The sequence below is a fragment of the Megascapheus bottae genome, unplaced genomic scaffold (assembly GCF_031878675.1).
Source record: "Megascapheus bottae isolate mThoBot1 unplaced genomic scaffold, mThoBot2.hap1 HAP1_SCAFFOLD_43, whole genome shotgun sequence".
NCBI lineage: Eukaryota > Metazoa > Chordata > Mammalia > Rodentia > Geomyidae > Megascapheus > Megascapheus bottae.
The window spans coordinates 1,045,661-1,071,996 of record NW_028327392.1 but is presented as its reverse complement, the minus strand read 5'-3'; the positions used below and the strand labels follow the sequence as shown (position 1 = coordinate 1,071,996).

The following is a 26,336-nucleotide window of genomic DNA, read 5'->3' as shown; positions in this document are numbered from 1 at the left end:
AACTGGTTTGGAAATGAACACTGCTGTCTAGACACATCACTGGCCATGCTCACCACCTGTGTGATTTCACCTCACAAAACCTGATTGTCCTGCACCATCTCAAGCTTACCCTCCATGCTTGAGCTCATATAATTTTATGGACCTGTAAACTTTAAAAATGAACTCTGTTTCATGAATAAAATTGCGTCCTTTGTTCAAACACAAAACTTTTTTCTATGTGGTTTTGTTATTGTAATATATAGTGGGTTTACAGTTATATTTGCCAGATAGTAGGCGCATTACTTCTCACACACTGATACTCCTCATGTTTTTGTCCTCATTCCCCTTCCCCACCTGATCATCTCGTTTTATCCCCTTCCATTTCTTATTTCAAATAAACAAATAAACATATGTACCTTATGCCTGGCAACAAAGTCAGATATTGTAACAATATGAGATTAACCAAAGGGCAACAAAAGAGAAGAGAAATAACATAGTACATTAAGAACAATAATCACACAAGATAAAGCTCTTGTTTCCATATTCTGAGATCCTTTCATTTAGCCTCATCCTATATGGCCTTATGTATCTAGGTTTTGTGCGATTGTAGTCCTCTACCAGGAGAATCCTAGGTACAAACACAAAATCTCTAAATTGTAATTTTCTTGACAACACTTTCACATTAATTTTTTTAAATAACATTTATTGCTGTAAGTCTTTTGGGTGTGATGGTAGATTTCACTTAAGTTCTAAGCAAATAATTGGATTTTACTATGCTACAGGTCAAACTTCCTGTGCCACACTTGTGAGCTCTATACCTTTGTCTTTAAATTCTCACTGTCTTGCCATCACTAGAATGCCTGCTGGATAAGTGAATATTAATAACTTCTATGTTGGGTATTGTGGGAAACCAATATGAGTTTGGGGTCTAACAGAGTTATACACGAAAGGCCTATATTGAGGACAAAGGGTGAAGAGTACAATCTGCCTGCCTTCATGCAAGGGTGGAGTAACCTTTTTGCCTAAATTCTCACGGGTCATGACAGTGTGCTTTGATAGTATTCCCAGACTTGTTTGGTTACCCTCTCCCTCCAGGAGATAGATTTGCTGAGAATAACTTGATAGTTGAGACTGGATGATTCTTTATACAAACAATAAGTCTTCTGAGAATTCTTGTTATTATTCAAGTATGGAACTGTAGCTTGATTGCCAACATAAGCAATTGCTTTCTGTTCTCTTGTACTACGGTATAAAATAGACAAGCTGTTTAATAAAGTTGTCAGATGCAGCAATTGCTCTGGCCCTCCCAAAACCCTCTGTCTCTGTCTTATTTTCCTTTCAACCTCTCAGCCCTACTCTTCGAGGACCCTTGGCCGGCTGCCTCTGGCAAGGTATGGCGAGTGTAAGTTATCAATGTGTTTCTCCTATTTGGATTCTGCGCTTACTGTTCTTCTCTCATCTATAGACGTCATGTAACCATTTCATCCCACCTTATGATACAAACCCGGTAAGTTTCCGTGTATGCACACCTGGAAATGCGCAGACTGTGACACATGCCAGCCACTGCTGGGTGTGTGAGAGTACACTGATGACGGTTTTGCTGTTTATCCAGTGCTTGAATAGTTCTACACCAAGATTAAAAATTACAGAAGCAAAATATTTATTGGAACACATAGAGAAATATGTTATCTGTCCCAGTTGTTAAAGTAGCCATTTCCATCAGTGAGCCTTGGCTCAGAACTCTGATGGGATTCTCTAGATGTTTGGACATACAGAGAAGTCACACAGGCCTGTGTTAAAAATGAGATTCAACCATGTCTTCCTACTCAGCTCATTTCCACACTGGTGCCCAAAGCATGTTTTGATATATAATTCATGAGATCCGGCTAGGGAACATGATGTTTAGAAATCAACAGGGAAATTTGAACTTTCTTCAAGTTAATGAAGAACATAATACTGAGCAGCACACTCACTTCAATATGGAAGTTACAAGTTGTTTTCCAAGAGGTACAAGACATGGGAGTATGGGCAGTATGCCTGAGAGACAGGAGTGGAGTGGGGGTTAGTTAATGCTATCGAGATGAGGTTGGTCAGATGCAATAGCCCTTAATGTTTTAAAGCAGCTTCCACAAAATAATGATGTAGAAGTAAGGCAACTTATTTGAACTAATCAGATAATTTTGAAACAAAAAGTCGGAGTAATTCTGAATCTTTCCTTAGCAGCAATCAGTGACATGTGGCTAAGGTCACATAGAAATGCCAATGATACAATTAGATCACTACCTTAATTTGCAACAGTCAAAAAGCATAATATAGCTAAAAAACTAGAAGAAAGGTTGATGAACAGTTCATTCCTTATGACAATACACTAATGTTTCCTGTGGTTTTGTGGCTTATTTTCTAGTTCACTTGCTATGTGGGATACAAAGCTCATTTATCATCTGCATCTCTGCTTCCATGGCGCTTCTGTTCCTCCCTGCTGGCACCACTGTTGGCTCTCTGTCCAGCCTATCTGATTGATAAAGGATCTGCAGAACTCCCATCCAATCTGGTGGTGGGCCTTTCAATATAACAGAGTTGTGGGGTACAGAAAACTGATTCAGGCTCCATTAGCTACTCTGTATGTGAAGTTTGTTTCCATTCCCTCCAATAAGTTTGAGCTGCATACATGTACTGTGGCCATCTGCATTTGACCTTGTAGCTCCTCCTACTTGACTTCCAAAGAGAACAGGAGCAATTGTCTTTCCATATAGTCTACTGTTGCTTATTTTCAAGATTGAATATAAGGCTTTACTGTTATTGATAGCCATTTCCAACTCACCAGCATAATGCTGGACGGGAAAAGCACAGTTCAAGACTTCAAGCATTAGCAAGGAATACAGAGTCATGGGGCATAATGCCATAAAAGCAATGTGCATGCATGCACACACACGCGCACAACACACACCCATTATAATTTCTTTGAGAATGTGATTTCACTAGAATACCCATTCACAAAACTATAATCAATGATTTTTCTTGACATAGTTGTTGTTCACATAATCGTCCTCATTATCCATGCTAAACAATGAAATTATAGTCAAATACCATGTAAATTCATTCGACTTACTTTTTTCACACACTTTGACTTCAGTTTATCTAAGCACCATTTTAAATGGTGCGTATGAAGAAGGATATTTCCTGTTTTTTTCATAGACATAAGACTCTACAAAAGCAAAGTTTTATGCTACATTGATGAAAATTTCTTTCCTGGTTTACCAACCCAATGTTAAATGTCCTCTTGTTTAAGCAATTTTAAAGCTAACATACTTTGTAGGAACTTATGCCCTTACTCCACATCTAAAATTCTGCTTCCATGTTCCCTTTTCTCACTCCTTGATATGCTAATGCTTCCTGTCTGACCTGCCTATCTGATAGGGAAAAGGAACTGAAGGATAGAAGCAGGACCCTCATCAAATAGGGCAATCAGAGTAGGAGAATTCTTTGGTATTAAGTGTTGATCCTATGTTTGTTTGCTCCTTTCTTTCTTAGGGCCTTCTCACTTCAGTGGCTTGTGACTTCCATATATCCATTGTGGCAATCTTACTAAGCATTGTGTTTGCTAGTAGTTGATTTCACAACAGACCATAGCAATTATCTTTTGTCCTTTTCAATTGTTTTCCGTTTATTTTTGTTGTATGAGAACTCAGTCAGTGAAAAAACAGAGAAGGCAGATTTTGAGAGGCAGAACTGGGAGTCTTTATTGGAGAGCCAGAGACTGCAGAGAGACTTCTGTTCAAAGACCTGCAGTCTAGCATAGAGCTTGCACAAAGCTTTTAAAGACAAAAACCACATGATTTGGGTATGGAGCAGTCATTCTCTGGAGCCAATCTTCCCTAAAGCCAAACAGCATGGCATCTCCATATTCTCTGAAGACAAGCTCTCCTAAAAATGGCTTGTTTCACTTTGAAGGTTTTGTAGCTGGATGAAAAACCCTTATCACCCAGCTTGGTGCCAGGATGGCTGTGAGAACAAGGTGATGGTGTGGAGACCCAGTCTCCTTATTTCATTTTGACATCTGAAAAAATTTCATGCAGATATTTATGGGCTGTTATGCATCCGGTATATTCTTATCATATTCCAAAATGATTAAACACAAATGACAAGTTAACTCAACAATGATCATGTCTAGTTGAGGAAGTGACAGTGGCTGCAAACAAGCTGTTTTCACCATTAACAAATTCAACACATACATGAAAAAAGAATCTGGAAGTAATTATGGAAGAAATTGTATGTCAGTCCATAGTGTATTGTCCACAGTAGTGTACCCATGGCCTTGAGCGTGTTTGGTATGTGCACTGTCACTTGAGATCCATCTGTAGCTCCTCCTCCCCACCACTGTTTTTGTTGGGTACTGAGATGGCAATTCAGGGGCCTGTAATAGACAAAGCTCTCAAGATAGAGTCACTATTTCACATGTGCTTGTTTCTTCAATGATACCTTTGTGCTTTCTCCATACTTTTGATCTTGAGCATCCTGCTGTCTGACATGTAAAATAGTTTCTACTCTTATGCCTGAGGCCAGGGGAAACAATTTTGAAGGAAACTCAGGGTAGACATGTGTCAGGATACAAATCCTATTCTTCAGCAAAATGGTGCCTGGAAGCATGGTGCCTGATTTAGTGCTTCAGCCATGAGGTAGAAGGTAGGATATCTGCAATGCCCTAGGCCAGAAGTTATAGTGGAAGAATACAGACACATGTGCACACACAGCAATACCTCAGGACTCTAGCCTTTCCCATGTTGTCCATGCATGCACCACATCATCTCCTGTTTATCTTGCTGGTGTGTAACTCCTATGAGCCCTCTGTTCATCTGTCTCTGTTTTTGACGTGGTGCCACACCCAAGGGAAACTGTAGACCTTCTGGCTAGTCTCTTCCCCTTCCGAAGATGTAGGAATCGGAACTTGACAGTCAGCTGGAGAGAGCTGGGGCACACTGGGATGCCTTCCATCCACTTCCTTGTTCCCTCTTTGACCTCAAGAACCATATGTCCTTTTAGACTCTTTCTGTGTCCTTACTGGATTCCATGTACATCCTCACCACACTCATTTCCCTTAGCCTCCCCCTATATGGCCGTAGGTTCATTACTTTTGAGCTAATGTGATTCTCTGCTAGGAAAATCCTAGACATATACTAATGATTACAAATAAAGGAAACCTTAGAGCATAGGTTTCTTTGGGTTTGGCTTACTTCACTTAATATGATTTTTTCCAAGTCTTTCCATTGCCTTAAAAAATGGGGTGATGTCATTCTTTCTGATGGCAGCATAGAATTCCATTGTGTATATATACCACAATATCTTGATCCAATCTTCAACTGAGGGACATCTAGATTGGTTCCATATCTTAGGTATGGTAAGTAATGCTGCAATGAATATGGTGGTGGTACTAGGTTTAATATGTCCTTTTTTATGGACATTTGGGAAAATGCCCAGGAGTGGGATTGCTAGGTGATAATGGAACTGTACATTAAGTCTTTTGAGGAATTGCCACACTGTTTTCCAGAGTGGTTGAACAAGTTTACACTCCCACTCACAATGCAGTAGACATCACTTCTGGCCACATCCATACTGGAAACTGTTGCTATTCAATTTCTTGATACTGGCCATTCTAACAGGAGTGAGGTGGAATCTCAAAGTTGTTTGAATTTACATTTCCTTTTTTTTTCCTACTCCTGGGCTTGAGCTCAGGGAAAAGAACTGTCCTTTGGACTCTCTCAAGTCTAGCGCTCTACTACTTGAGCCTCAGCACCACTTCCGGCTTTTTTTTTCTATGTATGTGGTACCAAGGAATCAAACCAAGATCTTCATGCATGCTAGGCAGGCACTCTACCAGTAGGCCAATCTCCTGAGCCCTACATTAAGGACAACAGTCACTCATTATATGGCTTTGGCTTCCTTATTCTGGAGGTCCTTACATTTAGTGTCATACTATTTGACCTAATGTCTCTGGATTTTATTCTATTGTAAATCTCTGCTAGGAGAGCCCAAGGTTTTTACTGATTATGACAAATGATTATGACAATGTCTACTGCCATACCACCCTGAATGCGCTCAATCTCCTCTACTGGCCATTCTTATTTCCTCCTCAGAGAAGTTTCTCTTTAAGTTTTTAGCCCACCTTTAAATGGGATCGTTGTGGTTTTTTTTTGAGGATTTGTTTTTAAGAGAGTCAATATTTTGAGCCATTAGTTTATTTTTGATATGAGGTCCTTGTCTATTGTATGGCTAGTGAAGTTTTCCCACTCTCTGGGCTTTCTATTTAACTTGCTAGCTATATGCTTTGCATACAGAACCTGCCCAATTATTGCAATCCCATTTGTCCAAACTTTATTATGTTATGTTTCTGTGCCTTTATTAACCTGTGCTAAGGAGCCCTCGTGTGTCTCTTATTTATTCCTGTAAAGTTTCCAGGGTGTCGGCCTTTACCTCAAGGTCTTTGATCCATTTGGAATTAATTCTGGTGCAGGGTGATATATAAGGATCCAATTTTAGCTTTGTACAGATGCTTAATCAATTCTGCCAGCACCATTTGTTGACCAGGCTATCTTTCTTCCATTCATATTTTTGCTCCCTTATCACAGATTAGGTGGCCATGGGTATGTGTGTTAATTTGTGGGTCTTCAGTCCTATTCCATTGGTCCTCTGGCTGGTTCTGGTACCAATACCATGTTGTTTTGATTAGTATAGCTCTGTAATGGAGTCTGAAGTTTGGTATTGATATTCCTCTAGCACCAAACATTCAGTCTTTCAGCTCTGTGTACCTTCATGCTGCAGGAAAAGAAATAAAATGTAATCTAATAGAATGTAAGAGAAGGGCTACCTCCTTTCCTTAAAAATCTGTTCAGGGCACTTTCCCCAATTCTCCTTGCAGGTCCTGGAGACTGCTACCCACCTAGGAAAAGAGAAAGGTCATGTGGTGGGTATCCTTGTGACCAACATTCTTCTTCCCATCTTTCTCCTTCTCCACCAACCAAGGTGTTCAAAAGTCATTGTAAAGAAAACAGGAAGGAGAGTAGTAATGTAAAGAAATGGAGGGAAGTTAATAAAGGATGCCTTGGGAAAGGAAGCAAGGAAGAAAGGATTTGGGAAGTAAGAATTATCTTAAATGGTTGTTTCCAGGTGAAGAAAGGAGGAAATTAAGACTATTGCTGGATTGAGTAAGGAGCAGCTGGTATGAGTATGTCTTGGTTTGAGAAGGTAGAGCTTATTAGTAAAGTTAGTGAAGATGGTATGCAAGAAGAGGAAAAAGGGGGTTCCCACACACCCCTCCACAGAACTACTGCTGCCACAAGTTTCCCCCAAAGGAAGCTGGGGAGAACTGGTCAGGTAAGAGGGGATGTTGGATTCCATACAGAGTCAGTTAGTGTTTCCCCTTTCAAAATTAACCAGAGCCCAGATATCAAAAGTACAGACTTCATAAGCATGCCTATCTAATACTCATTCCTATCTGTCTTTTAACTGGGAAGGAACACATATCTACTACCTATTAGTTCTATTTATACTGAGTCTACCATCCATATTCTTTACTCCAGAAAATGACCAAGGCCTCCCACCGGGCCCTTACCATTCTAATCCAGTCATAGATTCTGACTGATTATTCTTAACAAGTCCACCATGCTATCCTCTAGCCAGTGGCCACATGTCAGTCAGGAGTAGTTAGGGACATACCTACCAATGCAGAACCACCTACAACATAGGAGACAGGTACCAGCCACATCATTCAATACTTTCTTTTCTAGCCTGAACAGATGGCTCTCCTTTCTTCTGCCATTTATGGGTGCTCTATGTTTGGTCTTTTGTTTTTATCTGTACAGCTTCTGCCTTTTAAGTCCTTTCGATTTCATCCAGAGACAAGTAGGTGCATTCACCACAGAGGAACTGTTACTACTGTCTTTTCCTGGATGGGATAACATTTCTGCCTTCTACCCCTGAGGTGGATGCCCCTTGTTAGTAGGAAGTAGCCAGAGGGAGTCTGTGCTCCTTTATAATGATCAAAAGGCTGGGATGATAGGTTGGCCTGGGAAAATGGCCCCTTCCCTGATTCTTCTCTCCTTGACAAACTGCACCAAGACTCCTTCCCCTTAGTTCTCTCTCCTAGCAAAAGTGCACCTGGCCCTCCCTAGAAGTTCTGTTACTCAAGTTAAGTTTGGGGGACTAGATTGCCTTCTTAAGTTGGTGGTGGTATTGAGAATGTCTCCAAACATCCAGAGAGCCACAACTGAGTTAATGATCAGACAGCCCATTGGCCTGATCAGGGTTTATGTTTTCTCAAATACATATATCCTAGTACTTTACCTTCCTTTTGTAGAAATCATAAGTAGTTCATGTCAGCTTCTGGAAGATTTATTTGGGGTCATTTTATCTCATTTTCTCAATGAGATCATGCCAAATGGCTGTATGTCCTTTCTCTGTCTCTACCTCATGATTCTTTAGTAGATGTAATGGTTTGGGTAGCTCTGCCCAGTCTGTTGGACTCTCATAGAAGGAAATTTTGCCTAAAAATCATCACAATTGGGTAGCTGAGTTGAAATGGGAAACCAAATAGCCTGCAAGTACGTAGTAAATAGTCGACACTGAGGAGGTGGTGTGGGGAAGTGTAAAAAGAAAGAAATGCATCATTTAGTCATGGCTAAAATGTTATTATTGCTTAAGAAAATACTCTGGGGTTGGTAGTGTGGCCTAGTGGTAGAGTATTTGCCTAAAATACAGATAGGCCATATTCAGTCCCTCTGTACCACATACACGTAAAAAAGCCAGAAGTGGTACTGTAGCTCAATGGCAGAGCAGTAGACATGAGCAAAAAGTGTCCAAGGACGGTGCCTGGATCTTGAGTTCAAACTACAGGACTTTCAAAAAGAACAAAAATAATAAAGTACTCGGTCATGGGTCCCAGTAAATCCCTCAGTAGCCACAGTAGGCCATAATTGCTAAAACATTTCAGGCTCCCCTGAAATTACCTTACATAGCCACCAAATGGTGATGTGCCCATGAACTATTTTTTTTTTGCCAGTCCTGGCCTTGAGCTCAGGGCCCAAGCCCTTGTTCTTAGACTTTCTCAAGGCTAGAGCTCTACCACTTGAGCCTTGGCACCACGTCCAGCTTTTTACTATGTATGTGGTACCAAGGAATTGAATCCAGGTCTTCGTGCATGCTAGGCAAGCACTCTACCACTAGGCCAAATTCCTAGTCCAGCCCATGAACTATTGTGCACGCTCCTTCCAGCCTGCACAAGGACTCAGAAAACTCTTTGTGTGTGTGTGTGTGTGTGTGTGTGTGTGTGTGTGTGTGTGTGTGTTTGTGTGTGTGTGTTTGTGTGTGCATGTACTTGTGTTGGAGGGGTTGAACTCACAGCCTAGGCACGCCCCCTGAGTATTTTTTTGGTCTAGTACTCTGCAACTTTAGCTACAGCTCAAGGATTGTTTCTTTGGGGGGTGAGCAGGGGAGATAATTAATTGGAAATAACAGTCTTGTAATCCTCTTTCCAGGATGGGCTTCATACAATGATCCTAAATTTCAGCTTCCTGAGTAACTAGAGTTACAGCTGTGAGTCACTAGCAACCACTGAACTATGGGTTTACAGATGTAAACGTGAGGCAGGGGTGAGGCAGGTGGGAGGGCTGTTGTGTGACTTCCTATTAGAATCCTTGTCTACCATGCCAAAGGGTGGAGGGTTAAAAATTAGGAATACAAGTGGTTTAGAGGCATAAGCTGGGACTCACAGGAGCAGCCTGTAGCCAACTAGTAACCAAAGGAAGGAACCTGAAGAACTGTATGTGAGCCCTAACCATCAAGAACAGAAGAAAAAGAACAACAGGGTTGGGGAGGCCATATACTGCTGGGGAGCCTGGGTGGGCATCAAAGCTATGTAGTGTGGAAGATGAACAGACTGTGATCATAGCTAGTTACCTGATTGATGGACTGATTCTTCATCAATGGACAGGGCCATCAAGGTCACAGAGGAGGGGATGCCTTGGGGCAACAACAGGAAGATCCTGGGAGTTCCCAAGCAGGGCAGTTAGTGAAGAAAACTCTTCTTTGGGGAAATAAACATAGCCTTGAAGCCTGATTTGGGGAAGGAAAAGCATGATTGATCTCATCTTAGTAAAGTGGACAACCTGACTCATACACTGTCGGGCACTTTCCAGAGCTACCATAAACCCTCTGCAGTGCAGTTGTTTCCAGGAAGCATCTGCCTGGGACTCCATCTCCCCATGTCCTCCCCCTGCAGACAGAGGAGTCAGGTAAGTGAGAGTGAGCTGCCCAGCATGGGCCAGCATGACTAGTCTGACCCCTCTTCACACCTCGTGCTCACACTTCCTTTCCTCAGCAGGGCCTGGATACACTGAGCAAGACTACAAACATGGTTAATCAAAAGACAGCCCACAGATTACACAATGAGCTCAAGAATCTAAACCCCCTTCAAACCAACTCAAGAAATGGGCAAATGTGATACACATATTAACACTGGCCAATAAACACACGAGTAAATGCTAAACATCTCCAGTCATAAAGGAAATGACAATCAATCCAACACTAACATTGCATTTCACTCCAGTAAGATTGGACAAATTCAAGAATATGAGTGGCAACAAATACTAAGGAATGGAAGGGAAATGGAACTTAGTACACTGTTAGTTGTTATTATTAAATTATTAATTCATATTGTGATTAAATGTTACTAATATTGGTTGTAAATAATTTATTGTTAGCATTAAGGCATCTTTAAATTTACAACATGTATTAAGCACCATAACAGAGGTAAAGAAAATTTTGGTAGTTCCTAAATGTTCAATTCCAATGTGTGTAAAGAAGACTGTGACAAAGAAAAGTAAGAACCACTCATTGTTTCCCTTTCCTTCCTCCTTCCATCCCTCTCTTCCTTCCTTCCTTTCTTCTTTCCTTCCCTGATTTCTGCATTTTATCCACTAGTTTAATTTAGCTTTAATATTCTGTTCTTCCACATAGTAAATAAAAAAGGGAAATAAAGTAGAAGATGGAAAGGGAATGAAGTATCCAAGGCAGTTTTGCTCTTGTCTTTGTATATGCAACAGGTGATGATTAAATGTTGCAAGAAGAGAGTAGAGTCTGGCACCAGAGTTTTACACCTGTAATCCTAAATATTCAGGAGGCTGAGATATGAGGATCATGCTTTGAAGCGAGCTGGAGGAATGATATTAGAAATACTTCTCTGGAAATAAGCACTGAAATTTACAAGATGAGCTGTGATTCTAGAGGTAGATCACCAGATAAGAGAAAAAGAAAGAGAAAGAAAAAGTACAAGTTCTGGTGTATAGGAGGGGGTAAGAGAGCTAGGGGGAGGAGCAGGACAGAAGGGGGGAGGGGAGGAGCAGAAGCAGGGGGTGGAAAGAAGAGATAAAGAAATTGAAAAAAGAAAAAAGGGAGAGAAATAGTAGATAACAGAACAACTTTACCTAGAATTGAATTTCTCTGAGCATCTGAGTCCACCCAGCAACACACCCTAGAGTGAATTTACAAATACTATTCCCATGGGAATCAGAGCCATCGGTAGGGATGACTCCAGGGCTGCACCCTGTTGAACACAAGAGCCTTGCTTACTTGTGGTGCTAGTAAAACCCAGATGTGTTCAGAAAAGGATGAGTATTTCAGGAGACTCAAATCCAAATGGAGAGGGAAACACTGATAGGCAGAGGGGAGGATGGGGGAAGTGGGTCACAAGACCATCTGAGGGAGACATGTCTGGGGGGAGGAGGTGCTGCTCCACCTTGAAACCTGCCACTCCCACCATTGGCTGCGTGTCCTGGGGAGGGCTGGTGGCAAGCTCTTCAGCACCCAGGGAGGAACCAGGATCATCTAGGGCTGCAAATTCCCTATGCAGTGACAGAAAAATCACCTGTGGCCAAAACTCACCACAGGAAGCTGCCAGTCATTCCTGGGGTCCCAGGTGTCACCAGTGAGGAACCCTCGAGGTAGCCAGTCAAAGCCATCTGGCCAGCAGTCCAGAAGATGCACCAATAAGGGACCAGGCATGGGATGAAGCGATGCTCCTGAGCCGCTCAGGCTCTTGTCAGGAGGAGAGTTACACCAGCCAGGACTTAGGAAAGAAAGTTACCCTCCTGGGCCTTCAGTTGTCCTGTGGATCACCAGACCTTGCTGCTCACACGCTGGGGGCCCGGGGTCTATGAGAAAGGCAAGACCCATAAGTGGGCATGGGCTTCTGCTGGGGCCTAGAGGGGAGCTACCGAGAGATAGGACCTGGATTGGACATGGACTTGTTCTGGGGGGATGGGGGCTACAGGAAGACAGGACCTGTACTGGATGTGGACTTGCTCTGGGGCGGGTCTACCTGAAGACAGGACATGGACTGGACGTGGACTTGCTCTGGGGCGGGTCTACCTGAAGACAGGACCTGTACTGGACGTGGACTTGCTCTGGAGGCGGGTCTACCTGAAGACGGGACCTGGACTGGATGTGAACTTGCTCTGGGGGCGGGTCTACCTGAAGACAGGACCTGTACGGGACCTGGACTTGCTCTGGGGCGGGTCTACCTGAAGACAGGACCTGGACTGGACGTGGACTTGCTCTGGGGGCGGGTCTACCTGAAGACAGGACCTGGACTGGACGTGGACTTGCTCTGGGGCGGGTCTTCCTGAAGACAGGACCTGGACTGGACGTGGACTTGTTCTGGGGCGGGTCTACCTGAAGACAGGACCTGGACTGGACGTGGACTTGCTCTGGGGCGGGTCTACCTGAAGACAGGACCTCGACTGGACGTGGGGTTGGGCAGGGGCAGAGCCTCAACCAGGATGTCACCGATGCAGCCTCAGCTGGATGCTGGGACACTGGGAACATTCACTTCCGGCTCTTGACGGCCATTTCCTCCAGCTGCACCTAGGGGACTAAGTTCTGTCCCCATGGCCTTCCTGGGGAAGGAGTGGCAGGACTCCTTTTCACCCTCGGGGTTCCCGGCAGCCCGGGTCACCTGTCCTGCCGGCAGTTTTGAAGCGGCCTGGAGCCCACGAGCACCTGGCAGCGGCCTGCGTGGGGGGCCCGGCCCGCTGGTCCACTTGGGCTGTCAGAGCCCAGGCTGCACAAGAGGTGACCGCTGCTCGTGGAACCTCCATCCTACAGGGGCTGCCGGGCTGGCCGAGTGGTGGGGCCAAAGGCCCAGACTTGCTGTTCTCCAGGCCTAGGAGTTGGTGCCTGCCTGACCCAGTGGGCCGCCTGCAGTGAGAGAAGAGGCATCTAGGCAGTGCCAGACTGGGTGATTTGCCTGGCGGACCTGCCGAAGTTATTCCATGGCCTGGCCTAAATTGCTGCAGCTCCAAAGCCCCAGGGTTCTGGAAACATGGGGAAGGGGCAGGAAGGACTGTGAGTGAAGGGATGGATGCCAGCTCCTCTTCTTCCCCAGAGGAAGAGCAAGTATGCCAGATTGTCTCCCTGTAGCACCTGTATTCAGACTGTGGTCTGCCTGGACTGGCTTCCAGAAGATTTGACCCTGGCCATGCAGATGCTAATATTGAGTCCTGAATTAAGCAAGCAGAAGGGGTGATGGAGGCCAGGTTCAAGGACAAGGGAACGCATGAGGGACAGGAACAGGATTTCTGGAGGCCATCATAGTTGTCCAGGAGTGGTCTGTGTGTTGAAGCAGAGCATTCAGTCTTCACAACCTCAGGTATTAGTAAACTGTGCATTCATGGAGAGCCTAGCATGCATCACTTGCACCATCAGATGGGAACTAGTTACCACCCTTAGAATCGACAGGGAAAGTGGATTTTTCTTCATGTTCGCTGCAAGCTAATTCATCTACCCTGCGTTTCACTTTTTTTAACATTGATTTTTACATCCTATTTCAAATGTCATGTTTAACAAAGGGAACTCAATATACTGTCACTGGCTCATAGATTTTAGAATATAAATAAAATTAAGCTGAGTCTTTGTATGGCATAGATAATATTAATCTACATAATAAAACATTATGTCTATAGAGTATATTGCCCATCATAGATTTTTATGTCTATGTAGTTACGTTTATATATGCAGGTTAATGTACTTTCTTTACATTGTCAGAGTGAGGAAACTATCACTCCATATCACCCAGAGTGAAACCCCATACCTAATAGCAGTCATATTTCCTGTTCTTTTCCTGACTCTCCATCAGAGCTATAAACAACTACCAATGTATCTGTGTATTTGCTTTTTCAGACTTTTCATGGATTGTTTTTCTTTTTTTTGGGGGGGGGGGAAATGTGAAAACGTTTACTATCAAATTAAGAACAGGCGGCAAAGGCAACCTATTCTGCGTTTCTCAAAAGATAGATGAGAGGCCAGGAAGCACAGATCTCGCCCCGGAGTAAAGAATTACAGAGTCAAATGTGCATGACAATACTCCAGCAGGCTGTGAATTTATACAGGAGTTTACATGACTACTGCTAACAATACAACTTATACATCTGAGAAAGAAATACATGTTTCTGAAACAAATATCCCCGTGGTAAGCCACATGTGCACGGTGGGGCCACCCAGGTGGCAGGAGTGAAGGCTGGTGCCCACCGCCATCCTCACCCCGAGCCTCAGCGGCAGAGGCACACCTGCACACCACCACAGGTGCTCTTACTGCGTCTTTTGTTCACATGAGAGCGGCACAGTCCCAAAAGGGATGCCTGCCCCTTTATGTTCCGGATGCCAGTGCCAGCATCAGCAAGTTAGTCAAGGTTCCTCTCAGCACTGCTGCCTCCACTCTCCAAACCAGCTGCACACAGGAAGAAGACAATAAGGACATCACACTGCTTGACAAAGGCTGTCTTCATTCCCCGACAGCAACGGGGACCCGCTTGTTGATTCTGCACACACAAGGTCAACAGCTCTCAGCTATGTACCAACACAGACTTTGGTCTCAAACCTTAGTCCCAGCCAACTCCTGCCTTTTCCAGAACCTACAATTAATTCAAGTGGCAAACAGATTAGTTCCCCACATAATCTCTAGGCTTCAGAATGTTCCAAACTGGGATTTATTCCACATACAACGTCATGATATGAAATAAAGTACAAAAAATTCTCAAGTTTCATTTATTTCAAGGCACTTTCCATCAGAAGGCATAAAAATGAAAAGAAAAAGCTAATCTGTACAATACAACCATGTTTCAATAGTCACCAGAGTGAGATCCCAAGGAGGCAAAGAAGGAAGCCAAACTGAAACTGACGGTTTGCTTGCTGCAGTCGAAGACTACAGCCCAGGAAGGGCAGGCGGAGCAGCCCCCGGCAGGGAATTACGCCCAGTCCACTGGCGATCCTGGGAAGAGACCCCAGTGTCTGAAACCGTCCAGGCATTCTGACTTTGGCGGATCTCAGCACTGACTGAATTGTAAATAAAATAGCAACACTTTGTCGTATAACCACTCACCAATACTTCATGAGAGCCCCATTCATGACCCCACTGTCTGTGGATAATCCTGTTACTCTGTCTCCCACACCTCTGAGTGTGAGAACAAGTCAAACTGATTATATAGTTAGTACCTATGTAAACAATCTTATATACACTAATAAGATAATGTCAGTTATCTGGTACTTTATCTCTCCCCAATGTCTGCTACATCTAAACTACTAACTACTTGAAGATTAAAACTCCCTTATCAACTACCTTAATTTTATCCTCAAATCTAAGGAAGGAAAGAATCCCTCTAAAAAAAGATCACAGCTAGAGATGGCTGCTGAGACCTACCCTGCCTGGAGCCAAGGGTAGACTACCAACACCATCCTGTGGCCTGCAGGGCAGCAAAGGGTCCCTCTGGGGACTGGGTTGGTTATAGAATGCCATAACAGCTGCAGCTCCACATCTTTTATATTCACTCTAGCTAAGCATGAGTACGGCCGAACCGCCTACCTCCTGAAGCCAAGAGCCGAGGATACCTCACTCAGTTCCAAGGAGGTGGGAAATAAGTCCTCTGGGAGAACGGCTGACAAGATACTCAAGGAACATGCTCAAGAAGGCAGGGCACATTGGGTACAGTGGTTCCACCGGGACCCTAGTCGCTGGAGAGCAGACTGGGAGGCCATGGTTTGAGACCAGACCAGGCAAAGCTAGTGAGACTCCCTCTTAACCAAGAAAAGCTGAGTGTGACAGGTGCCTGTCACCCTAGCTATATGGAAAGGGTACACAGGAGGACTGAGCCCAGCCTGGCATAAACAGGAAATACTATTTAAAAAAATGACAAAACCTAAAAGGATAGCTGAATGCCTGTGGCTCACACCTGTAATCCTAGCTACTCAGGAATCTGAGATCTGAGGATTGCCATGCAGCACCAATCCAAGCAGGAAAGCATGTGATCTCCAATTAGCCATCATAAAGCCACAAGTGGATCTGTGGCTCAAGTGGTAGAGTCTTCAACAATAAAGCTAAGGAACAGCATCCAGGTCCTGAGTTCAAGCCTTAGTACTGGCACACAAAACAAGCATGAAGGGCTATAGCCATGGATCAAGTAGTAGAGCACTTGCCTAGTTAGCTAGCACAAGGCCCTGAGTTCTGACCCCAGCACTGCCTAGAAACAGAAAGCCAGCACATACAAAGGAGTGTGCTAAGAGGCCAATCAGCTGTCAACTAAGCAGTTAGGTATTAGCCAATGAGCAATCATAGCCCGCTCTAACCTAGCTCGTTGGTATGCCTCAAGCTGCCCAACAAGGCAAGCAGTCCCCTAGTTCCAGTGTCTGGGAGGCTGAGGCCAGGCGGGGGAGGGGGGAAAGATGGCATCTGCACTGCTTACATTCCCACCAGGCTTACTGAAGGGGGTCCCTGCTCCAGCAAGGTCTCCACACACATCTCTGCCCTGATCTACATATGTACACACCATCGCCCAGCAGAGACTAGTGCCATGCTACACCTCATGGCCACACCTCCCACCAAGTGAGGAGCAAATAACTGAAAAAAGCAGGACATCTGCAGCGTTGCTGACAACTGGAGTTGAGAACTACTCTGCCAAGCTCAGGAGCAGACGAGAAAGGCTGACAGGCCTTGTGTGACAGCTTCGGTCCTGGTCCCCACCAGCACCCAGGGCTGTCTTGCTGTCACACACACAAACTGGTCGAAGTCACTCTGCAGCTGTCACCACTGTATCAGCATAGGAAAGTACACCAAAAACAAGGGCTGCTTGAGATGATGAGGACTTCTCATGGGACTTTCTTAGAATCAAAGAGAAACCTTTATTTTCAACAAAATTACCTGTAAGAGATAGCCCACTGGTCTGCTATGAACAGTCTCTCATCACATACAGAACCAAAATATATATTTAAAAAAACAAAACCACACAGCCTGCCCCTCACTCACACATCACCCCCAAAGCCATACAATCGAAACCAAAAGGCATGAACAAACCAAACTCAATACCTGCACACACAAGTTGTCTTTGAATTAGGATTTACAAATTTATATTCTTTCCTATGGGAAAAAACACACACACAAAACAAAAACAAGATGATAAGGAAAAACTTGAAGATGAAGGCTTGACAAGTCTTAAGAAAAATTTAAGAAAACATAGTCTGTCTACAAGCTAACAGAAAGCCAAAGAATGATCAGTGCTTTTCCAATGTTTTGGGTGGGAGGCTTTATGGCTGACTGATAACCGCCACCAATGCAAACTTCCAACGCAGCCTTCCTGGCCAAGGAGCTCATGGGCAGCCAGAAACACCAGGAGCCCACAACAAGGAAGGTCGGCCCGTCCAATCCTCAGGTCGCGTCACAGTGCACACACGGCATCAGACTCCAAGAGCCGGGGTCTTTCGCTGTGGGTTTGCCAGCATTTTAAAAGGGTGGCTTTCCCCATTTCAAAAGATGCTGGCTCAAAAACAACATGAAGTACAAGGGGAGAAAGGTTCTTTACTGCAGTGAGGCTCTGTCAGTCGTGGCCCGAGAGAGGCGAGTCCTATGCCGGTGACTGCGGGGGGTCCAGGCACAGGCTCTGCTTGGGCTCCTCAATCACACCTTTGCTGAGGTCTGTCATTTTGGGATATTTTACTTTCTTCTGGTCCAACTCATTCTGAGCCCAAAGTAGCAGTTTCAGTAATTTTGCCAGCTTAGGTGTGGACTCAGGATTTTCATAATCTAGAGCAGCTTGGTTAACTTCACTCCACCCCTTTTGCCTCTGCATCATGTGAAGGAGGTCTCCAAAGGGAGACTCTTCAGGGCTGTCGAAGGCCACCAGGGCCGGCATGCGCTCCATCTCTGTGAGGCACTCTCTGCTTTCCTCACCCTGCTCGGCCAGCTGTGTCTGGGCGAACTCCAGGGCTGCCTCAGTCTCACAATGGCGGATCAGCTCCATCAAATGCTGTTGCTGCAGATGAAAATAAAGATACTGGTTTGAGTCCAAGAGCTGTGGGTGGAGGCTGTTGATCAGGGCGATGGCTTCCTGAATCTGACCCTTCAGAATCATCTCCCGAATCTTAATTACTCGTTCATCAAGGGTTTCCAAATCCACACTTGGTTCAATCCCAGATTCCATTCGAAACTTCTCTGCTGCTTCCTTGAAACCCTCTGTGACTAGGTAGTTCATGATGAGACGATTCATGTCTGCTCGTTGAACATGCAAGTTATTGAGCTTTTCCATCCATTCATCTTTCGTTATTTCATCGGGTTTTTCTGCATAACTCATTCTGATTTATTTCGTGCGAATCCCGCCTCCCTCAGGACACAGCCGAGGCAGCGGCTCCCGGGTCGGGGCAGGCGGCAGCCTCATGGATTGTTTTTCTTAGTATGCTTTGGAAGTTCCTCCTGGTTGTAGTATGTATCTATATATCTACTCTGCACTCTTTTGGAAGGTCAATACCCCATCGCATAGACATGCATATTTCAAGCATTCATTTGGGTTGTTACTACTTTTTGGGTGGTTTGAGTGATACAGCAGTGAACATTTGTGGATAAGTGCTTTCATTTCTCTTGTGTATGTACACAGCTTACATTAGGAGTATTGAGTCCTGTGGTCACTGTGAAGATCTGCCTCATTACATGCATTTTCCAAAGCAGTTGCATCACCTTGTAGTCTTGTTCCCGATTCTTCCCCATGTCTCTTCTCAGCCTTCGGTATTGTCTGTGTTTTTCGGTACAGCCAGCTGTATTTCAAATGTTTTCATTGTGAGGAAAAATTCATTCAGTTCTATTTCCCCTCAATAGTATTGCATAGAAAATCTGAAGTATTCTGAAAAACTCTTTTCAGTATGTTGAGAGATTCCTTTCTCACCATTCCTGTGCATATGGACACATAAGTTACAAATAATCTTGTATTAGCTTATATTAATTTTAAGGTGGAGAATTGGATTGCCTTTTTTTCATACATGTATACAATATATTATAATCAATCTTCCTTTATTACTTTCCCCAAATTTTTTCAACAGGTTTCCTTGCTCTGTCAGAATTTTTGCAATCAAACTAGCTATTTCAATATTTACCCACTACCTTTATTTTACCCACCCTTCTCCATTTATACTTAAGTAGTCCTTTAGTCAAATTCATGCTGTATATTTATCCATATAGGCCTAAACATGAATATATATATTCCTTTTAGTTTTTGATTCCGCATATGAATGAAGACCTAATTTTTGTGAAGTTAGTTTGTTGGGTTCTATGAGATGTTCTCAAATTGCCTCCCATTTTGTTGCATTTTTAGTTTGTATGGCTGTGTAATATTGCAGCTATACAGACATTAATATTGAGCGCATCAACAGTCTTTATAAAAATAAGAAGTCATGTTTATGTCTCCTCTTCCTACACATTACTTTCTATAACTAGGGCAAATTCTGAAGTGGATAGATCGTATTGACTTAACTGTTTCAATTTTCCTTGGTATTGACATTGGTTTCAGCATTTTGGTATAATGAGAATTACTAATTTTGTTTGCATACTTATCATTTTGTAATGATTAATTGATTAGCATTTATGAATAGTACCATGGGGTTTAATTATGATATTCCTATACATATGTACATTGAACTTTGAATGAGTTTCTCCTGTCCTATTCCTTTTTAACCCATTTGTTCATAAAGCATTTAATAGGTTTCTGCAGACTCTCTCCATATATAGGTGAGTGTCTGTATGAAACATCTTCCTGATACCTGGTTTCCATCTCCCTCTCTGACTTATTTAATCAGCAGGTTTCCCTTTGTTGTGTTTTTGTTTCACTTTGTTTTGTTTTTTTTATTACACATATCCCATTTTTAATATTGTTTATTATCATTACTTTAGATCTAGTTTCCACATGAATGGAAACCTGCGCTATTTGACATCTTGAGCTTGGTTTATGTCAGTCAACATGATGATCCCAGTTGCATTCATTTGCCTAGAGACAATGATATTTGACTCTTCTTCATGTGAATCAAACTCCATTGCTTGTAAGTATTACATTTTTTCCTTTTGCCAATCCTAGCACTTGAACTCAAGGCCTGAGCACTATCCTTGGGATTTCTCAGGGCTAGGGTACTACCACTTCTGGCTTTTTCGGGCTTTTGTGTAGGTAGTACCAAGGAATGTAACACTGGGCTTCGTGCATACTAGGCAGGCACACTACCCCTAGGCAATCCTCTGGGCCCGAGTGTTACATTTTCTTTACGCATTCATTGGTTGTTGTTTACCTTGGCTGAGGCACAGCCTAACTGTTGGGAAGAGCACTACAATAAAAATGGGTATTATAAATGTTTAACTGTTTTAACAACTTACACTTCTCCGGATGTATGTCCAAAGGTCATATAGCAGCATCTGAGTTTTATGTCTAATCAATCCTTTGACTCTTTATGCAAAGGTCACACAGCAGGATTATAAGGTTGCTCTATTTTAGCCTATCCCAAGTGCCCCTAAGTAGGAGAATTTTAGGTCAAGCCCTAGAGTTGCTTGCTGGTACTCAGCCACTTAAACCATACTCCAGCGTGGCTTGTTGCTGGTCACTTTGGAAGATGAAGTACCATGGTCTTTCCTCCAGGGCCGGGGGGGAACTGTCATCTATCAGGTTTCACTCTACTGATTAGCTAGGGTTAATGGAACTAGCCAACATAAATAAATAAATATATATGTATAAATACATTTATGTATATACACACATATATACTGATACATACACATATATACATACACACTTATATGTGAGTTTGTGTATATATATTTGTATATATATTTACATACAGGTATGTATATATTTATAGCATCCTATATGTATGTGATTTCCACAGTGGACACACGAAATTACATGCCCACCCACTGTAGTGTATTGTATAAAGGATATTTTCCCCATGTCTACTCTCACAACCTCATCATCAGCATTTGTTGTTTCCTTTTATAATAATTGCTATTCTCACTGTGGTGAGATTGCAGTCTCAGGGTCACTTTGCAAATGAGGTGGAAACCGTTTGTACTTCTGCAACCTGAAAAAGTCATTTGCTAATTTATTAATTGGTTTTTGTTTGTAGAATTGTGTATTCTTCATATTAACACTTATGTGTTTTATAGAGGACCAAGATTTTCTCCTATTGTGTAAATTGTTGCATGAATTTATGGTGTCATTTGATGTGCAGAGACTTTTTAATTGATTGGAATCCTATTTGTCAACTAATTCTCGTTCTTATTTTCTTGAGTCCTATCCAGGAGATAATTTCCTGTCTCTCTTGTTCACTGCTACCCTGTGTTGTTCTGTAGTGATGTCAAAGTTTCAAATCTTAATATAAATAGCTTTGATCCATTTTGAGTTGATTTTTGAACTGTATAGAGAGACTATGATTGTAGGTTCACTCTTCTACATGTAGATAAGCAGTTGTTCAAAATTGTTAAACCATACTTTTGATTCCTTTTTCCAATAATTGTATGAGGATGGCTGTGTGCATTTAATTTTGAGTTTTCTATTTTGTTTTCTTAGTTTTCTAAGGACCATGTTGTTTTTATCCATGTAGCTTTACAATCTTTTAAAGTCTGGTAGTATAAAACCTTTAGTGTTTTGATCTTTTTACCCAGGATTATTTTTACTACTTGGGATATTTTATGTTTCCCTATGAATTTAATGATTTATTGCTCTGATGATTTCAGGAAAAAAAATCACTGTGAAGTTTGGGTGAAATTTTCCAGAGATGTGAAGATTACTTTCAGAAAGGTTTAAAACTGATATTAGTAAATAATTAACATGAAATAATGATACATGTTAAGGCTTTACTGTAACTATCCCTTAATTATAATGATGAAGTACTATTAATATAAATTCTGACAATTCAGTTTTCCATGTTTTAATGCCTTTATCCATTTTTTGAAGGATTGATAGAGTATGCCCCTCTAGTTATTATTTAGGGCTCCTGCTAGGTATTGTTTTAATAAAGGCTGGTATTAATTGAAGAGCTTAATTTTTAGTGTATATTTACTACATAAAGCAGTGTATCCATAGAATTTGCCATGTGTATACACTGCATTTTAATAGGAAGAATCTCATCCTATTTCTCTTTCCATCTCCCATTCCTCTGTTCATTAACAGCCTTTTTATTTACTATAGTTTGATTATGTTTAGCCTCCATGTTGGTGTTTCTGTGTATATGTGTGTGTACAGACATATATATATATATAATATACATGTACTGGTATGCCTTTAAAGTTTGGATTCCAGCAATAATTGAAAATGTGATATTTTCTTTTTGAGCTTGGTTCATCTCAATCACATGATCATCTCCAGGACTGTCCACTTTACTGTAAATCACAGGATGTTAGGGTTTTTTTAATTTTATTATTTTTCTATTGTAATTAGTAAAAGGGTTACATGATATTTGCCAGATAGAAGATGCATTAATTCACATACATTGATACCCTTTCACATGTCTTGGTACCCGTTTCCCTCCCCCCCACACCCCCCACCCGTCTTGGTTTTCCCCCCTTCCCTATCAAATTTCAAATATCCAAATACAAATAAGTTCAATATATCAGATAACAAAGTGAGATACTATACCAACATGAGATAACCAAGGGACATCAAAGGAGATGAGAGACAACATAGTACATTAAGGAAAACAAATAACTGAGGATTTACGGAAGACGGCATGGAATTGAGGACCCAGACATTAACCCACAGACCTATGGTCACCTAATCTTTGATAAGGGAGCCAAAAAAATAAAATGGAAGAAAGAAAGCCTCTTCAACAAATGTTGCTGGCAGAACTGGTTCAGCACCTGCACTAGGATTAATTCCAAATGGACCAAAGACCTCAAAGTAAAAGCTGATACACTGAAAACTTTACAAGAAGGAATTGGAGATACTCTAGTTCTCCTTGGCACAGGTTGAAACTTTCTTAATAAGGACCAAGAAACACTGGATAATTGGGACCGCATTAAACTGCAGAACTTCTGTATGGCAAAGGACATAGCTAGCAAATTAACTAGAAAGCCTACAGAGTGGGAGAAGATCGTCACTAACCATAGAATAGACAAAGGCCTCATATCTAAAATATACGAACTGCTCAAAAAATTGAATCACTCCAAAAGTAATCTCCAAAGAAAAAACCATCCCATTAAAAGATGGGCCAAAGACTTAAAGAGAGACTTCTCTGAAGAAGAAATAAGAATGGCCTATAGACACATGAAGAAATGCTCGACATCTCTAGTCATAAAAGAAATGCAGATCTAAACAACTCTAAGATTCCACCTCACTCCAGTTAGAATGGCCAGGATCAAAAAATCTATTACCAGCAGGTGCTGGAGGGGATATGGACAAGGAGGGATCATTACTACACTATTGGTGGGAGTACAAACTCGTTCAACCACTATGGAAAGCAAGGCAGTCCCTCAAAAGACTAAATATAGAACTCCCCTATGACCCAGCAATTCCACTACTTGCCATTTACCCAGTCATGCAGAAAAAAGTACATACCAAATCCACCAGCACAACAATGTTCATTGCAGCACTATTTACCATAACAAAGATATGGAACCAATCCAGATGTCCCTCAGTTGATGAGTGGATCAACAAGATGTGGTATTTGTACACAATGGAATTCTATGCTGCTTTCAGAAAGAATGACACTGCCCATTTGTAAGGAAATGGAAAACTTTGGAAGAAACCATATTAAGTGAAGTAAGCCAGACTCAAAGGAACACAGGCTCAATGATTTCCCTCATTTGTCATAATCAGTAGAAACCTTGGGCTCTCCTAGCAGAGATTCACAATAGAACCAAATCTAGATTCATAAGGCCATATAGTATGATGCTAAATGTAAGGACGTCCAGGATAAAGAAACAAAAGCCATATAATGAGTGATTGCTGTCCTTAACGTACCATGTTATCTCTCATCTCTTTTACTGTCCCTTGGTTATCTCATATTATTACAATATTTCACCTTGTTGTCTGATGTATTTTATATATGCTTCATTGCTTATTTGGAATAGGAGAGGGAAGAGGTGAAATCAAGTTGTGCAGTGGGAGGGGGGAGTGGAATGGGGACCATGACATGAAAAAGTGTATAAATATATATGAAGTAATGTACCTTCTATCTGGTGAATATAATGTAACTCTTCTATTAATTACAATAAAAATATATGAGAGAAAAAATAACTGAGTCATATTCCATCGTATATATGTACTACAATTCTTTATTTAATCTTTAGTTCCTAGGCACTTTAGCTGAATCCATCATATGCTTGTGGTAATCGAATTGAAATAAACATGGGTATGCATGGGTTTTCTTGTATATTCATTAGATTCCTTGAGATATATCCCCAATAGCATTATGGCAGGGTCCCAAGCTAAATCTATTTGTAGAACCTACATCCTTCACCAGGGTGTTTCAAACCTGCACCTAGTATTCTTGAATTAGATGGACCCACGTTTTCTTACTCTCCCTATATCTGGTATTATTCAGCAGCATTTTCATTAGTAAGATTGTGATACTGTCTCCATTCACAGATACATTCTATTGCAGTAGTTTTCAACATCTATCATTCTCTTTTCCTCCTTCTAATCTAATAAAACATTCCCATAATAATGAAGATACTCCTGTATTTTTGTATATGATCCCATGAATCCTTTTACATATGTTTTTGCACATATGAGAGGAAACATGTGATTTTTCCCTTGTGAAACTGACCTGAAAACAATATAACTTCATCTTTATGGATGAATAATACATATTATGTAGCTATACCCCATTTATCAATTCATTTGACAGTTTTGGGTCAACTGTTTCCATATGTTGGCTATTTTAAACAGTGCTACAAAGATTGTGTGTTTGCTTGTGCTTCTATCATATCCTGATTTACATTCTTTCAGATACATGACCCAAAATGTTATCACTGTAATGTGTGGTAAATGTATTTTCAGGTTTGTGAGGAACCTCCATATCAGTTTCCATAGTGCTTATACTGATTTCTGTTTCCTTACCATTTGTTGTTGTTTGTGTTGTGAGTGATTGCCAATTCTGACTGATGTTGGAGAAGTTCTCACGTTTGGTTTGTATTTCTCTAAGGGCAAGGAATTTTTGAAGACTTCTTCCTGATTGTATTCTTTCAAGATATGTCTCTTCCGTGTGTTTGCCCATTTGTTGGGTTACTGAGTCCGCCTTTGTGGTAATTGTTTTTCATAGAATTCTCCAAGGAGTCATATCCAGGGCATTTTAGCTTTATTTCATTTAATTTTCCTCTGTTACTGTATTCAGCCATAACTATGATGTATAGTGTAAAAAATGTTAATTTGCAGTGATTTATTTCTTTTCATTTCTTTTTGAGGGAGGCAGCTCTTGCTTTGTGTCTGGTCCAGATGAGCTTTGTGCACTCACCTTGCTGGGTAGGATAGGCATGCAACACGGATCCCAGCCATTGTGTCTCCCTTGGAGCTAGGATAACAACAGTTAGTTCAGATGTGCTTTCAAGAACTAGTATTCCTTGGCTGACCTTGAACCACAGTCTCCAGTCTCTGCTTCTCAATAGATAAGATGGCAAACTACAGCCACCATACCCAGCCATATAAATTCTCAATTCTCTGAAATGAGAGCGTGAGCGATTCAACTATTCCTCCCCAAGTCCTCACTATCGCTCTTGCCTAGTGGACCCCAATTGAATATGGGTCAGAAAATATCCAGCCTTCTAGTCATTCTATCCAACCGACAGTGGAAGACACAGATCAATGTAATATATTTATCAGAATACATAATAGGTGATAAGAGGATTCTGAGACTTCTCAACTTGTTACTGACTGTAGGATGGAGGAGGAAAGAGAAAAACAGAGTACATCAACAACATTAAACTAGAGAAAAGGGGACAATGCTTCAACTGAGTCCCTGTATTCTTAAGGTTAGTCACCAAGCAAGAACTTTGTACTTCTCCTTAAGAACCAATCAAGGAA

At 41.9% G+C, this 26,336-nt stretch overlaps 1 pseudogene; it reads right to left on the bottom strand.

Moving 5' to 3' along the window:
* Positions 1 to 17,915: 17,915 nt before the first annotated feature.
* LOC150039955 (glucose-induced degradation protein 8 homolog pseudogene) lies at positions 17,916 to 18,660 on the bottom strand (annotated as a pseudogene).
* Positions 18,661 to 26,336: the final 7,676 nt, after the last annotated feature.